This window comes from Mytilus galloprovincialis, chromosome 4 (genome assembly GCF_965363235.1).
Source record: "Mytilus galloprovincialis chromosome 4, xbMytGall1.hap1.1, whole genome shotgun sequence".
Lineage (NCBI taxonomy): Eukaryota > Metazoa > Mollusca > Bivalvia > Mytilida > Mytilidae > Mytilus > Mytilus galloprovincialis.
In genome coordinates this window covers 938,098-956,663 of record NC_134841.1, presented here as the reverse complement: position 1 = coordinate 956,663, position 18,566 = coordinate 938,098, and positions in this window count along the sequence as shown.

The following is an 18,566-nucleotide window of genomic DNA, read 5'->3' as shown; positions in this document are numbered from 1 at the left end:
AATATGCATTTTAGATTTCGTCATTTATAAAATAATTAATGAAAATGAAACGTTATCAGTAAACAAGAATCCATTATATCACAAGGTGTTCTCATAGCTATCCCCTACACCATAATTTATATTTATGGGGAGGGGGCATATAAAAGGTAAAATCACAAAAATACTGAACGCAGAGGAAAATCAATTCGAAAAGTCCATAATCACATGGCAAAATCAAATAACAAAACGCATCAAAAACGAATGGACAAGAACTGTCATATTCCTGACTTGGTACAGGCATTTTCAAATGTAGCACACATCATTTAAGACCATTTAATATGTGGGGTCTTTTCAATGTAATCCTTTTCATGTATTTATTTTAATTTGTAAACATAGTGAAGAATTATGTTTCAATATATTTTCCTACTTTAGAGTTAATAGTAGGTATTGCTCACAGACTTTGTCAATACTGCCTAATGTTATTGTTGTTACCTTCAACAATGCAAATAATTCCAATGTATGTATGACATTGTATAATAATAGATCTGTTGGAATCTGAGGAGGGAGGAATTTTTACTTTAATGTACATAACACTTCTTGTACCAACTATATTAACTCATTGATTGTATTATTTTGCAATAATGTTTCAGAATTTAGACATTTAGATTATTTGTATATGTTTGGTTTTGGAAATATTTTATTACTATATAGAATTTTCTCTGATTATGAAATAAAAAGTTATATATGTTTAACTATGATACGTACTACAAGTATGTAAAACTGTTTTAGAATGTTTATTATAGTAAGTAGACTGAGATTACTATTGATTTTGGCTTCTGTTCTAACCAATCATGTATTTGTACATATCAATATAGTTGTGTACGTTTTAGTACAAATTTAAATCATCTCCTTTTATTTCTAAGTAAAAAATAAAAGATGATTTCAACCCATAAAGTATTTTTATTTCTTTCTTTTCTTTTCTATTAATAGTAGTTTTCCAAATTTAGTAACTGTATTTCAATATCCCCCATCGTAGCGGAGGGGGCATTGTGTTTTATCCTTGTCCCTCTGTACATACGTACGTCCCAAAGTTGGTTTCTGTTCTCTAACGTTAGTTTGCCTCACCCAAATATTATGTTACTTATATACACAATGCGTATTGCTACAAAATACAGATCAAGTTTGAATTTTGGTGGCGTCAATATAAGAGTTCAAGAGTTATGTTCCTTTCGAAACATTAAAAAATGCGGAATTGTTCTTTTCTGTTCTCAACCAAATGTTATGAAACGTATACACAATTCGTATTACCACATAATAAAAGTCACTTTTACCGTACTTGAATGATGCTCTTTTATAAACATATAAATGGCTGATTTTTTCGTTTCCGTTCTCTAACTTAGTTGGCTTCGATCTAATTTGATGAAATGTATACACAATGCTTATAAAAATGAAATACAGATAAACGTAAAAATCTCGAGACCGACAGCAATACGCAGTCTAACATTAACAGTACCAAGAGAAAGATTTCTGAAGGTATGGACTTGGAAAAAAAATCGGCAAAAGCTGCTTACACTTTTGGATAACAATGCATTTCAAAATCAAATTAGATTTAATTCAAACATGACGTAGGTAAAATCTCTTTGTTCTAACTTTGCCTTAATCTGGATAATGCATAGATATAGTATGCCTCAACTACCTCGGATATACTTTACAGTTCAAAGGTACTTTTACCTTTATGAACGGATCCTGACTCCAACGTAAGAGTACCTTGCTTGGTCAATAACTATAACTTAAAGTTGTATACCAGTGTTATCAACGATGTACTTTTAAAACAAGGTACGTTTTGTTTTTAAATTTGATCTCGCTTTACAAAAATTAAACAAACACAAGTAAATAAGTCTGGATTTATTTAATAGACTTTAAGAGCCTGTAATTTAGTGGTTGTAGGTTACTGTGTACTCGTACCTTAGGGAGGACAAACTTATATTAAAAGATAATTTTAGAAATAATAAGTCTGGATTAATTTGATAGACTTTAAGAGCCTGTAATTAAGTGGTTGTCGTAGGTTGCTGTGTACTCGTACCTTAGGGAGGACAAACTTATCTTAAAGGATAATTTTAGAAAAAATAAGTCTGGATTTATTTAATAGACTTTAAGAGCCTGTAATTTAGTGGTTGTCGTAGGTTGCTGTGTACTCGTACCTTAGGGAGGACAAACTTATATTAAAAGATAATTTTAGAAATAATAAGTCTGGATTAATTTAATAGACTTTAAGAGCCTGTAATTAAGTGGTTGTCGTATGGTAAGTTACTGTATGGCATATTTGTTTTTTGTTTAAATGGTTTTACTTTTGTCATTTCAGAGCCTTATATAGCTAACAATGCGTTGTCTCATAGGCAATCATACCACATTTTCTTTTTGATATACAGGTTAAACTGTGAAGGACAAATGCTAGACCTTCATGATTTTTTTTTTCATAAATTTAGACATATAGTACTGACATTATACACGATATTGCGTCTCAAATTTTTTTTCGTTTTTCGTTAGCATTTTTTTTCTTCACATTTATATGGATACTTTTAAATGACTGGTTATACTGAAATTATACATGAAATATTTCCCACTGGAATTACGTAAGCTACAAACAACACAATAATATGAATTTGAGAAACATAATCAGTATCAATGAAACAATTCTATACCAGAGACCATATAACACAGACAATGTTTCCTCTTTTAAATCGGACAAGGAAGAAGATATCCATTTTGCTTTAATTAAAAAAGTTTGTGGGGAATTACAAGTAAAACTGGTCTTACTTATAAAGTACACATTATTTTTTCAATAACGGTACATTGAAATAAAGAAAAAGAAAAAATGACAAATACAAAAATTATATGTATCCAATATGTTTACAGGCTTTTTTGATATAGAGAAGCATATAGCCACTCTTAAGGCACAACAATTTCATTTTCACTTTCAAGTTCTATAGATCTATATGAATCTTAATGCAGAAAAATAACAAATCGAAAATTCACGCTTCCCAAATTTGAAAATAAATTGATGACTTTTTATCCTCTCGTGCATGTAAAAGAGCATACAATTTATATTACAACAAAGCTTCTCCGACTTTCTCTACAATACAAAACTGTCCGACATGATACAACCATGGTTCGCCGACTTTCTCTACCATAGAAAACTGTCCGACATGATACAACCAAGGTTCTCCGACTTTCACTACCATAGAAAACTGTCCGACATGATACAACCAAGGTTCTCCGACTTTCTCTACCATAGAAAACTGTCCGACATGATACAACCAAGGTTCTCCGACTTTCTTTACCATAGAAAACTGTCCGACATGATACAAACAAGGTTCTTCGACTTTCACTACCATAGAAAACTGTCCGACATGATGCAACCAAGCTTCTCCGACTTTCACTACCATAGAAAACTGTCCGACATGATACAACCAAGGTTCTCCGACTTTCACTACCATAGAAAACTGTCCGACATGATACAACCAAGGTTCTCCGACTTTCTCTTCCATAGAAAACTGGCCGACATGATACAACAAAGGTTCTCCGACTTTCTCTACCATAGAAAACTGTTCGACATGATACAAACAAGGTTCTTCGACTTTCACTACCATAGAAAACTGTCCGACATGATACAACCAAGCTTCTCCGGCTTTCTCTACCATAGAAAACTGTCCGACATGATGCAACCAAACTTCTCCGACTTTCACTACCATAGAAAACTGTCCGACATGATACAACCAATGTTCTCCGACTTTCACTACCATAGAAAACTGTCCGACATGATACAACCAAGGTTCTCCGACTTTCTCTTCCATAGAAAACTGTCCGAAATGATACAACCAAGTTTCTCCGACTTTCTCTACCATAGAAAACTGTCCGACATGATGCAACCAAGCTTCTCCGACTTTCACTACCATAGAAAACTGTCCGACATGATACAACCAAGGTTCTCCGTCTTTCACTACCATAGAAAACTGTCCGACATGATACAACCAAGGTTCTCCGACTTTCTCTTCCATAGAAAACTGTCCGACATGATACAACCAAGGTTCTCCGACTTTCTCTTCCATAGAAAACTGGCCAACATGATACAACAAAGGTTCTCCGACTTTCTTTACCATAGAAAACTGTTCGACATGATACAAACAAGGTTCTTCGACTTTCACTACCATAGAAAACTGTCCGACATGATACAACCAAGATTCTCCGACTTTCACTACCATAGAAAACTGTCCGACATGATACAACCAAGCTTCTCCGACTTTCTCTACCATAGAAAACTGTCCGACGTGATGCAACCAAACATCTCCGACTTTCACTACCATAGAAAACTGTCCGACATGATACAACCAAGGTTCTCCGACTTTCACTACCATAGAAAACTGTCCGACATGATACAACCAAGGTTCTCCGACTTTCTCTTCCATAGAAAACTGTCTGACATGATGCAACCAAGCTTCTCCGACTTTCACTACCATAGAAAACTGTCCGACATGATACAACCAAGGTTCTCCGACTTTCACTACCATAGAAAACTGTCCGACATGATACAACCAAGGTTCTCCGACTTTCTCTTCCATAGAAAACTGGCCGACATGATACAACCAAGGTTCTCCGACTTTCACTACCATAGAAAACTGTCCGACATGATGCAAACAAGGTTCTCCGACTTTCTCTACCATAGAAAACTGTCTGACATGATACAACCAAGGTTCTTAATTTTCACTACCATACAAAACTGCCTGATATGACACAACCAATGTTCTCCGACTTTCTCTACAAAAGAAAACTGTCTGATATGATACAACCAAGGTTCTTCGACTTTCTCTACCATAGAAAACTGTCCGATATGATACAACCAAGGTTCTTCGAATTTCACTACCATTCAAAACTGCCTGATATGACACAATGTTCTCCGACTTTCTCTACAACAGAAAACTGTGTGATATGATAAAACCAAGGTTTTTCGACTTTCTCTACCATAGAAAACTGTCCGATATGATACAACCAAGGTTTTTCGACTTTCTCTACCACAGAAAATTGCGATATGATACAACCAAGGTTCTTCGATTTTCTCTACCACAGAAAACTGTCCGGTATTATACAATCGAGGTTCTTCAACTTTCACTACCATTCAAAACTGCCTGATATGAAACAACCAATGTTCTCTGACTTTCTATACAAAAGAAAACTGTCTGATATGATACAACCAAGGTTCTTCGTCTTTCTCTACCGTAGAAAACTTTCCGATATGATACAACCAAGGTTCTTCGAATTTCTCTACCACAGAAAACTGTCCGATATGATACAACCAAGGTTCTCCGTTTTTTTCTACCTTAGAAAACTGTCCGATATTATACAACCAAGGTTCTTTGACTTTCTCTACCACAGAAAACTTCAATATGATACAACCAAGGTTCTTCGACTTTCTCTACCACAGAAAACTTCAATATGATACAACCAAGGTTCTTCGACTTTCTCTACCACATAAAACTGCGTTATGATACAACCAAGGTTCTTCGACTTTCACTACTATAGAAAACTGTTTGATATGATACAAACAAGGTTCTTCGTTTTTTTTCTACCATAGAAACTGTAAGATATGATACAACCAAGGTTTTCCGACTTTCTTTACTCTAATTTGGCATTACAATTAGACAGATCATATCATACGGAACATATGTACTAAGTTTCGAGTTGATTTGACTTCAACTTCATGAAAAACTACCACGACCAAAAACTTTAACCCAAAGCTGGACAGATGGACGAACGGACCAACGAACGAACGGACACACAGACCAGAAAACATAATGCTCATAAATGGGGCATAAAAACATTTATTCCGTCCCCAATCGATAACATTTGAAAACGTAAGAAAATCGTTCAGAGGACAAACTTGGATTTGTTTAAAAACAAAGTCGTAATGACTACGCACATTATCAAACAGCATGCCAATACTTTAAAGAGTTAAAGTACATTAATATTATGCATGCAACAAATCGGAATAAATATCGTCGCAACTGACAGTTTACAACTATTAAAAAGCGACAAAATTCGCCATTGAAATTCTTACTACATATTTGCATGAAGCCGTTTCATTTTTATTTGTGCTGTGAGTGGTGTAAACATTCGGTTTTGATATGGTCTATCTTTGTACTTTTGTTAATATGGTCTATCTATATACTTTTGTTGATATGGTCTATCTATATACGTTTGTTGATATGGTCTATCTATATACTTTTGTTGATATGGTCTATCTATATACTTTTGTTGATATTACGTATCTATGTACTTTTGTAAGCATGATTAATGAAAACGAAAAATCATATAATCTTATATTTTAATAAAATGCTTAGATGAACGCAGCCCGATACGACCTCAGAGGTCGAACTCTGAACAGTTGGGGAAAGATTTGACATAGTATTAAAGCATGATACTGTCTGAATTGGGAATGTGATCAAATTTTTGACATTAAATAGGTTTCTGACACAAGATAAATGTGGTAAATTTTTGAAATGGGACATTTAATTTACCAAGAATGGTCTGATATCCATAATCTCTAACAACATGGTCAAATTAAAAAAAAAAAGAAAAAAGAAAAAAATTAATTGCAAAGTATTGTGCTATATCAAGAAATCTACAAAGACACAGTATTTTGGCAATAGCAAGATATCTCCAATTGCACAGTATTACATAATAGAACACTATTCCACAAGCACAGTATTGCGCATAAGCAAAAAATCTTCAATTGCACAATATTGTGCAATAGCAAGAGAAAAAAAAAAATCCTCATTGCACCGTATTGTGCAATAGCAAGAAAAAAAATCTTCAATTGCGCAGTATTGTATTTGGTGTGTAATTCCTGAACATTTGGGACATTTCCACCTAAAATTCAATCCCAGCCTTCCTTTTGTGGTATGGTATCTTGTATTATAAATAAAGCTTTGGATTGGTTTCTTTCATCGGACGTAGTTAGTCGTTGATCCATCTATCAGTAAACCCTCATCGTAGCGGGTAAAGAAGAGCTGACCAAACGCGTCTGTTCAGCTGTAATGACTGAGACGTGACTGAAGTAATGAATGAATGTAATGACAACTCTGAAAAGAGTCGCTACCCATAGTGTCAAGTTTCAAGCTTTTATTAAATCAGGAAAATCAATACAAAGCATAATGATTTATCTTACCTCCTATACTTTTAGTATATTTCTAAGAATATGATTGGTTAAGAGCAACTTCGTGGGGACCGTGTATATTCCGTATAATTTAGGTTAGTAAGGTTCCATATTAGTTTAGTAAGATTTTAAATGAAAAAAAAAAAAATACAATGATTCAAAACATAATTGTATGTAATGGCATATTTTTTTTTGTATCATCAATATTTCGTGGGTTAAGTAAACTAATAATGGTTTTCATAACTTTTTCAGGGCACAGATCTTCTGAATTAATATTTAGTTTATTAAACATGTTAAATAGTTGTTTTTTATAATTTTAATTTTTTTTTTGTGCAATACATAAGGAAATGTTTTCATCCTCTTTTTGATTGCATAGACTTTAAATTCGTAACAGTAATTTAAATGATTAAATTTATATATATATAGATATAAATGACTTTGATCTTTGAGGAAGGCTCAACTTTCCAGTTTGATACTCAAAATATTATGAATGACCACCGAATACCGATTTAAATACACATAGAGACCTTCGTTGTCTTTTAAAGAAATAAAATTTAGATAACACTTTACCACGGATGGAAAATTTCGGTCCTTAGCCAATTTCGAAATTAATTCCGTTTCCTGTCTATTTTGTATTTAATCAATTACATAAATAATCCTACTAAAAAATTAATATCGAATAACCGGCCGCTCACGTCATATATACATATCGTATGCATACCCGGCCGCTCACGTCATATATACATATCGTATGCATACCCGGATTGAAGTGGAAATGCTTTTTTCTCTCAATTTTAAAATCTACAGCGCACCGAGTTCATTGATGCAATTAGATGTCAGGCCCCAAATTAGATGTCAGACCACCAACTTTAAATCCTTATCTGATAAACCAAATTTTGCAATTTTCACAGCTGTCACAATATTTTACCTTAATTTTAACTTCATAGAAACCAGGTAATTATATCCTGAAGTTTACAAGATAAGTACTACTAAAAATAACCCCTGGTTTTCTGGAAATCTTAAATTAGTATAATATGGAGCGCATTTCAGGATGTTTAAATCGAGTCAAAATTATAGACAAGTAAATTTTGGCTCAAAATGATCTAAATACATTTCACCTTTTCCAAAAGTTTCATTTCTGCAATTATTTTTGGTTAGTTTAGGGCTACTATTACGTTCTAATTTGGAAGAAGTGAATTGGTGGTCTGACGCCTGCACAATAATCTTTAAACTTCAAGACAAAAAATAGGACCCTTTAACGAAATATAATTACAAAATGTACATAGCTGTCCTGTATATTCTCTCATCCTAAATTTCCCAATTCTGATAAATTCAATTGTCAAATATACACAAGGAAATGAATTGCATTAATAACTAAAGCAAATATCACCTATTAGAAGGACAAGTATATTATTGCGCAAACTCACTGTTATACAATCGATTGCTCTACTTTTAATCTACCGTTAAATAATAACAATATGCTTATGCATAGCTTTGATAAATGTTTTAAGTACATTTATACTTATATACTATACACATACTACATGTTTTATATTGGGCCTTCGGGCATTAATGTGATCTGATTGGTTTCATCTTTCACCTAATCTGAACTCGCATGATCAAAACTAAAAAAGATACTAATTTGGAAATAAAATATCACAATTATAATAAGCAAAGGACAATATCATGGGCGAAAAGAAAAACGATGAAAAAATAACAATTACAAAAATACTTCATACAGAAAGACTCTTCACCAAATGCCCCGCCAATAATATACCTAGACGTAAGGGTAAAAAGTTGTGGTAATACTCACGTCAACCGTTGTGATACTAATTGTAATTGCTATACATTGATAAATCGCATTCGGTCATGTCAAAATCGAGGAAATAGCTATACAGTGACAAGTCGCATTCGGTCATCTCTAACTCGAGGAAAAGCAATACAGTGACAAGTCACATTCGGTCATTTCAAAATCGGGGAAAAGCAATACAGTGACAAGTCGCATTCGGTCATTTCAAAATCGGGGAAAGCAATACAGTGACAAGTCGCATTCGCTCATGTCAAAATCGGGGAAAAGCAATACAGTGAAAAGTCGCACTTGGTCATGTCAAAATCGAAGAAAAGCAATACAGCCCAAAGGGCACAAACATTATATCATACATTTACTGACGTACTCGTCATCATATTTGTTTTTTTAATATATTTTTATACGACTGCAAGACAATTTTGCGTTTGCATATTGGTATCAAGTCGTCTTCGTCAGCGTTGTCCGAAGACACTTACCTTCCGGACAATAACTTTAGTTTAAGTGAATGGATCTTTATGAAATATAAACATAAGTTTTGAACCCACAAAAGAAAAGTTGGTATTGATTTTGGGGTTATGATCTCAACAATTTAGGAACAAGCGGCACAAAAGGGGTCAAAATAAGTATTTTTCTAGTATTCAGACAATAACTTGTGTGTTAGTGTATGGATCTGTCTGAAATTTTACAACAAGGTTCCATACCAAAAAAGGAAGGTTAGGATTGATTTTGGGGGTTATGACCCAAACTGTTTAGGAATAAGGGGCAAAAAACAATACTTTTCTTATACTTTGTATAAATTGCTTATTTCTTGACCAATTTCAATGGGGTTTTATTCTTGAATTCTTGGTCTGTTTGTTTTGTTCACGCATCGGTGACAATATAATGGAATTTGATGCGACTGTCATACAAGTGAGAAGTTTTGCTAGCTATAAAACCAGGTTCAATCCACCATTTTCTACATTTGAAAATGCCTGTACCAAGTCAGGAATATGACAGTTCTTGTCCATTCATTTTTGATGCGTATTGTTATTTAATTTTGCCATTTGATTATGGACTTTCCGAATAGATTTTCCTCTGAGTTCAGTATTTTTGTGATTTTACTTTTTAATATGCTGAATCTAACCGTGTATTTGTATTTTTAATTTTGGGTCCTGTTTACAAATTGGTCTACATTAAGGTCCAGATGGTACAATATTAAACTTTGATTTTAACAAAAAAATGAATTTATGGGGTTCTTTGAAATGTCGAATCTAACAGTGCTTTTAGATTTAGAATATTTGGGCCCTTGTATCAAAGTGGTCAATAACGGTACATTGAAATAAAGAAAGGGGAAAAAATGACAAATACAAAAATTATATGTATCCAATATGTTTACAGGCTTTTTTGATATAGAGAAGCATATAGCCACTCTTCAGGCACAATTTTATTTTCACTTTCAAGTTCGTATAGATCTATATGAATCTTAATGCAGAAAAATAACAAATCGCAAATTCACGCTTCCCAAATTTGAAAATAAATTGATGACTTTTTATCCTCTCGTGCATGTTAAAGAGCATACAATTTATATTACAACAAAGCTTTTCCGACTTTCACTACCATAGAAAACTGTCCGAAATGATACAACCAAGGTTCTCCGACTTTCTCTACCATAGAAAACTGTCCGATATGATGCAACCAAGCTTCTCCGACTTTCACTACCATAGAAAACTGTCCGAAATGATACAACCAAGGTTCTCCGACTTTCTCTACCATAGAAAACTGTCCGACATGATGCAAACAAGGTTCTCCGACTTTCACTACCATAGAAAACTGTCCGACATGATACAACCAAGGTTCTCCGACTTTCTCTACTATAGAAAACTGTCCGAAATGATACAACCAAGGTTCTCCGACTTTCTCTACCATAGAAAACTGTCCGAAATGATACAACCAAGGTTCTCCGACTTTCTCTACCACAGAAAACTGTCCGGTAGTATACAACCAAGGTTCTTCGACTTTCACTGCCATAGAAAACTGTCCGACATGATACAACCAAGGTTCTCCGACTTTCACTACCATAGAAAACTGTCCGACATGATACAACCAAGGTTCTCTGACTTTTCTACCATAGAAAACTGTCCGAAATGATACAACCAAGGTTTTCCGACTTTCTCTATCATAGAAAACTGTCCGACATGATACAACCAAGGTTCTCCGACTTTCTCTACCATAGAAAACTGTCCGACATGATACAACCAAGGTTTTCCGACTTTCACTTCTATAGAAAACTGTCCGACATGATACAACCAAGGTTCGTCGACTCTCACTAACATACAAAACTGCCTGATATGATACAACAAAGGTTCTTCGACTTTCCCTACCAAGAAAACTGCGATATGATACAACCAAGGTTCTCCGACTTTCTCTACCACAGAAAACTGTCCGGTAGTATACAACCAAGGTTCTCCGACTTTCACTACCACAGAAAACTGTGCGATATGATACAACCAAGGTTCTCCGACTTTCACTACCACAGAAAACTGTGCGATATGATACAACCAAGGTTCTCCGACTTTCACTACCACAGAAAACTGTCCGGTAGTATACAATCAAGGTTCTTCGACTTTCACTGCCATACAAAACTGTCTGATATGATACAACCAAGGTTCTCCGACTTTCACTACCACAGAAAACTGTCCGGTAGTATACAACCAAGGTTCTCCGACTTTCTCTACCACAGAAAACTGTCCGGTAGTATACATCCAAGGTTCTTCGACTTTCACTGCCATAAAAAAAACTGTCTTATATGATACAACCAAGGTTCTCCGACTTTCACTACCACAGAAAACTGTCCCGTAGTATACAACCAAGGTTCTCCGATTTCTCTACCACAGAAAACTGTCCGGTATTATACAACCGAGGTTCTTCAACTTTCACTACCATTCAAAACTGCCTGATATGACACAACCAATGTTCTCCGACTTTCTCTACAAAAGAAAACTGTCTGATATGATACAACCAAGGTTTTTCGACTTTCTCTACCATTAAAAAAACTGTCCGATATGATACAACCAAGATTCTTCGAATTTCTCTACCACAGAAATCTGTCCGGAATATACATTCAAAGGTCCTTTGACTTTCTCTACCATTGAAAACTGTCCGAAAAAATACAACCAAGGCTCTTCGACTTTCTCTACCACAGAAAACTTCAATATGATACAACCAAGGTTCTTCAACTTTTGCTACCATTCAAAACTGCCTCATAAGACACAACCAATGTTCTCCGACTTTCTCTACAAAAGAAAACTGTCTGATATGATACAACCAAGGTTCTTCGACTTTATCTACCATAGAAAACTGTCCGATATGATAAAACTAAGGTTCTTAGAATTTCTCTACCACAGAAAACTGTCCGGTATTATACAACCAAGGTTCTTAATTTTCACTACCATACAAAACTGCCTGATATGACACAACCAATTTTCTCCGACTTTCTATACGAAAGAAAACTCTGATATAACACAACCAAGGTTCTTCGACTTTCTCTACCACAGAAAACTGCGATATGATACAACCAAGGTTCTCCGACTTTCACTACCACAGAAAACTGTCCGGTAGTATACAACCAAGGTTCTTCGACTTTCACTGCCATACAAAACTGTCTGATATGATACAACCAAGGTTCTCCGACTTTCTCTACCACAGAAAACTGTCCGTTATTATACAACCGAGGTTCTTCAACTGTCACTACCATTCAATAAAATTGAGAATGGAAATGGGGAATGTGCCAAAGAGACAACAACCCGACCATAAAAAAAAAAAACAACAGCAGAAGGTCATCAACAGGTCTTCAATGTAGCGAGAAATTCCCGCACCCGGAGGCGTCCTTCAACTGGCCTGCCTGATATGACACAACCAATGTTCTCCGACTTTCTCTACAAAAGAAAACTGTCTGATATGATACAACCAAGGTCTTTGGACTTTCTCTACCATTTAAAAAAAAGTCCGATATGATACAACCAAGATTCTTCGAATTTCTCTACCACAGAAAACTGTCCGGAATATACATTCAAAGTTCTCTGACTTTCACTACTGTAGAAAATTGTCCGATATGATACAACCAAGGTCCTTTGACTTTCTCTACCATTGAAAACTGTCCGAAAAGATAAACCAAGGCTCTTCGACTTTCTCTACCACAGAAAACTGCGATATGATACAACCAAGGTTCTTCAACTTTCACTACCATTCAAAACTGCCTGATATGAAACAACCAATGTTCTCTGACTTTCTATACAAACGAAAACTGTCTGATATGATACAACCAAGGTTCTTCGAATTTCTCTACCACAGAAAACTGTCCGAAAAGATACAACCAAGGTTCTTCGACTTTCTCTACCACAGAAAACTTCAATATGATACAACCAAGGTTCTTCGACTTTCTCTACCACATAAAACTGCGTTATGATACAACCAAGGTTCTTCGACTTTCACTACAGTAGAAAACTGTCTGATATGATACAAACAAGGTTCTTCGATTTTTTCTACCATAGAAAACTGCAAGATATGATACAACCAAGGTTTTCCGACTTTCTTTACTCTAATTTGGCATTACAATTAGACAGATCATATCATACGGAACATATGTACTAAGTTTCGAGTTGATTGGACTTCAACTTCATGAAAAACTACCTCGACCAAAAACTTTAACCCAAAGCGGGACAGACGGACGAACGTACCAACAAACCAACGGACGCACAGACCAGAAAACATAATGCTCATAAATGGGGCATAAAAACATTAATTCCATCTCCAATCGATAACATTGAAAACGTAAGAAATCGTTCAGAGGACAAACTGGGATATGTTTACAAACAATGTTGTAATGACTACGCACATTATCAAACAGCATGCCAATACTAGAGTTAAAGCACATTAATATTATGTATGCAACAAATCGGAATAAATATCGTCTGACAGTTTACAACTATTAAAAAGCGGCAAAATTTGCCATTGAAATTCTTACTAAATATTTGCATGAAGTCGTTTCATTTTTATTTGTGGTGTGAGAGGTGTAAAAATTCGGTTTTGATATGGTCTATCTTTGTACTTTTGTTGATATGATCTATCTATGTACTTTTGTTGATATTACGTATCTATGTACTTTTGTAAGCATGATTAATGAAAACGAAAAATCATACTATCTTATATTTTAATAAAATGCTTCAATGAACGCAGCCCGATACGACCTCAGAGGTCGAACTCTGAACAGTTGGGGAAAGTTTTGACACAGTATTGAAGCTTGATACGGTCTGAATTTGGAATGTGATGAAATTTTTGACATTAAATAGGTTTCTGACACAAGATAAATGTGGTAAATTTTTGAAATGGGCCATTTAATTTACCCAGAATGGTCTGATATTCATCATCTAACAAGATGGTCAAATCAAAAAAAAAAGAAAAAAAAGGAAGAAAAGAAAAAAATTCAATTGCATAGTATTGTGCTATATCAAGAAATCTACAAAGACACAGTATTTTGGCAATATCAAGATATCTCCAATTGCACAGTATTGCATTATAGAACACTATTCCACAAGCACAGTATTGCGTATAAGCAAAAAATCTTCAATTGCACAGTATTGTGCAATAGCAAGAGAGAAAAAAAGAAATCCTTAATTGCACCGTATTGTGCAATAGCAAGAAAAAAAAATCTTCAATTGCGCAGTATTGTATTTGGTGTGTAATTCCTGAACATTTGGGGCATTTCCACCTAAAATTCAATCCCAGCCTTCCTTTTGTGGTATGGTATCTTGTATTATAATATCAGAGATGTCTATACACTTGAACCCAAGTTATTGCCTGGAAACTAAAAAACAACTTGTTTTTTGCCCTTTTATGGCTCCTAATTACACAACATTTTATTACCCAAACTCAATTCCAGCCTTCCCTATGTGATATGGAACCTTGTTGTACATGTACAAGTTTAGAAAGATCCATAAACATACATACAAGTTATTATCTGGAAACTAGAAAAATGCTTATTGTGACCCCTTTTGGGCCCTAGTTCGTAACTGTTGGGACCATCACCCGTTTATTCATTTTTTAAATACAGCTTTGAATTGGTTTCTTTCATCGGACGTAGTTAGTCGTTGATCCATCTATCAGTAAACCCTCATCATAGATAGCGGGTAAAGGAGAGCTGAACCAACGCGTCTGTTCAGCTGTAATGACTGAGACGTGACTGAAGTAATGAATGAATGTAATGACAACTCTGAAAAGAGTCGCTACCCATAGTTTCAAGTTTCAAGCTTTTATTAAATCAGGAAAATCAATACAAAGCATAATGATTTATCTTACCTCCTATACTTTTAGTATATTTCTAAGAATATGATTGGTTAAGAGCAACTTCGTGGGGACCGTGTTTTAGTATATTTCTAAGAATATGATTGGTTAAGAGCAACTTCATGGGGACCGTGTATATTCCGTATAATTTAGGTTAGTAAGATTCCATATCAGGTATAGTAAGGTTCCATATTAGTTTAGTAAGATTTTAAATGAATAAAATTACAATGATTCAAAACATAATTGTATGTAATGGCATACTTTTTTTTTTGTATCATCAATATTTCGTGGGTTAAGTAAACTAATAATGGTTTTCATAACTTTTTCAGGGCACAGATCTTCTGAATTAATATTTAGTTTATTGAACATGTTAAATTGTTGTTTTCTATAATTTTCATTTTTTTTTTGTGCAATACATAAGGAAATGTTTTCATCCTCTTTTTGATTGCATAGACTTTAAATTCGTAACAGTAATTTAAATGATTAAATTTATATGTATATAGATATAAATGACTTTGATCTTTGAGGAAGGCTCAATTTTCCAGTTTGATACTCGAAAAATTATGAATGACCACCGAATACCGATTTAAATACACATAGAGACCTTCGTTGTCTTTAAAGAAATACAATTAATTTAAATAACACTTTACCACGGACGGAAAATTTCGGTCCTTAGCCAATTTCGAAATTAATTCAGTTTCCTGTCTATTTTGTATTTAATCAATTACATAAATAAGCCTACTAAAAAATTAATATCGAATAACCGGCCGCTCACGTCATATATACATATCGAATAACCGGCCGCTCACGTCATATATACATATCGTATGCATACCCGGGTTGAAAGGGAAATGCTTTTTTCTCTCAATTTTAAAATCTACAGCGCACCGAGTTCATTGATGCAATTAGATGTCAGGCCCCAAATTAGATGTCAGACCACCAACTTTAAATCCCTATCTGATAAACCAAATTTTGCAATTTTCACAGCTGTCACAATATTTTACCTTAATTTTAACTTCATAGAAACCAGGTATTAATATCCTAAATTGTACAAGTGTTGAAGATAAGTACTACTAAAAATAACCCCTGGTTTTCTGGAAATCTAAAATTAGTATAACATGTATAATTTGGAGCGCATTTCAGGATATTTAAATTCAAAATCATAGACAAGTAAATTTTGGCTCAAAATGATCTAAATATATTTCACCTTTTCCAAAAGTTTCATTTCTGCAATTATTTTTGGTTAGTTAAGGGCTACTATTACGATCTAATTTGGAAGAAGTGAATTGGTGGTCTGACACCAGCACAATAATCTTTTAACTTCAAGACAATAATAGGACCCTTTAACGAAATATAATTACAAAATGTATATAGCTTTCCTGTATATTCTCTCATCCTAAATTTCCCCAATTCTGATAAATTCGATTGTCAAATATACACTAGGAAATGAATTGCTTTGATAACTATTTAAAAGCAAATATCACCTATATTATAAGGACAAGTATACAATTGCGCAAACTCACTGTTATACAATCGATTGCTCTACTTTTAATCTACTGTTAAATAATAACAATATACTTATTCATAGCTTTGATAAATGTTATAAGTACATTTATACTTATATACTATACAAATACTACATGTTTTATATTGGGCCTTCGGGCATTAATGTGATCTGAATGATGATATTAATTTGGAAATAAAATATCACAATTATAATAAACAAAGGACAATATCATGGGCGAAAAGAAAAACGATGAAAAAACAATTACAAAAATACTTCATATAGAAAGACTCTTCACCCACTGCCCCGCCAATAATATACCTAGGAGTAAGGGTAAAGAGTTGCGGTAATACTCATGGCAACCGTTGTGATACTCATTGTAATTGCTATACATTGATAAATCGCATTCGGTTATGTCAAAATCGAGGGAAAAGCAATACAGTGACAAGTCGTATTCTGTAATGTCAAAATCGAAGAAATAGCAATACAGTGACAAGTCGCATTATTAAAGACAATTTAACAGAAGAACAGACTTAAGACAAATACAAATACAAATAATTTTAATAACCATTCACTGTGCCCGTATTAGGTCAGAGAAATTACATTTCAATTATGAGTACAAGACAAAACATACAATACTTTTACATGATTTAAATGATGAAGTTGATTAAAACATTCAGAATACTAGCATAGAAGATAGATAGAAGAAATTCTATTTCCAAATATGGGCGGGCCCCAAAGGACATAAAGATTATATCATATATTTATTGACGTACTCGTCATCATATTTGTTTTTTTAATATATTTTTATACGAACGCAAGAAAATTTTGCGTTCGCATATTGGTATCACGTCGTCGTCGTCAGCGTTGTCCGAAGACACTTACCTTCCGGACAATTAATAACTTTAGTTTAAGTGAATGGATCTCAATGAAATTTAAACATAAGCTTTGAAACCACAAAAGAAAAGTTGGTATTGATTTTGGGGGTTATGATCTCAACAATTTAGGAACAAGCGGCACAAAAGGGGTCAAAATAAGTATTTTTCTAGTATTCAGACAATAACTTGTGCGTTAGTGTATGGATCTGTCTGAAATTGTACCACAAGTTTCCATACGAAAAAAGGAAGGTTGGGATTGATTTTGGTGGTTATGACCCAAACTGTTTACTAGGAATAAGGGGCCAAAAACAATACTTTTCTTATACTTTGTATAAATTGTTTATTTCTTGACCAATTTCAATGGGGTTTTATTGCCGAGCCTGCAACTTTTGTTGCAGAAAGCTCGACATAGGGATAGTGATCCGGCGGCGGCGGCGGCTACGGCGGTGTTAGCTCACTTCTTAAAAGCTTAATATTTTAGAAGGTGGAAGACCTGGATGCTTCATACTTTGTATATAGATACTTCATGTTACAAAGTTTCCGTCAGTCACATGTCCAATAACCTTGACCTCATTTTCATGGTTCAGTGACTACTTGAAAAAAAAAGGTCAAATTTTTTGTAATGTTGAATTATCTCTTATTATAAGTAATAGGATAACTATATTTGATATGTGCGTACCTTGCAAGGTCCTCATGTCTGTCAGACAGTTTTCACTTGACCTCGACCTCATTTCATGGATCAGTGAACAAGGTTAAGTTTTGGTGGTCAAGTCCATATCTCGGATACTATAAGCAATAGGGCTAGCATATTCAGTCTATGGAAGGACTGTAAGGTGTACATGTCCAACTGGCAGGTATCATCTGACCTTG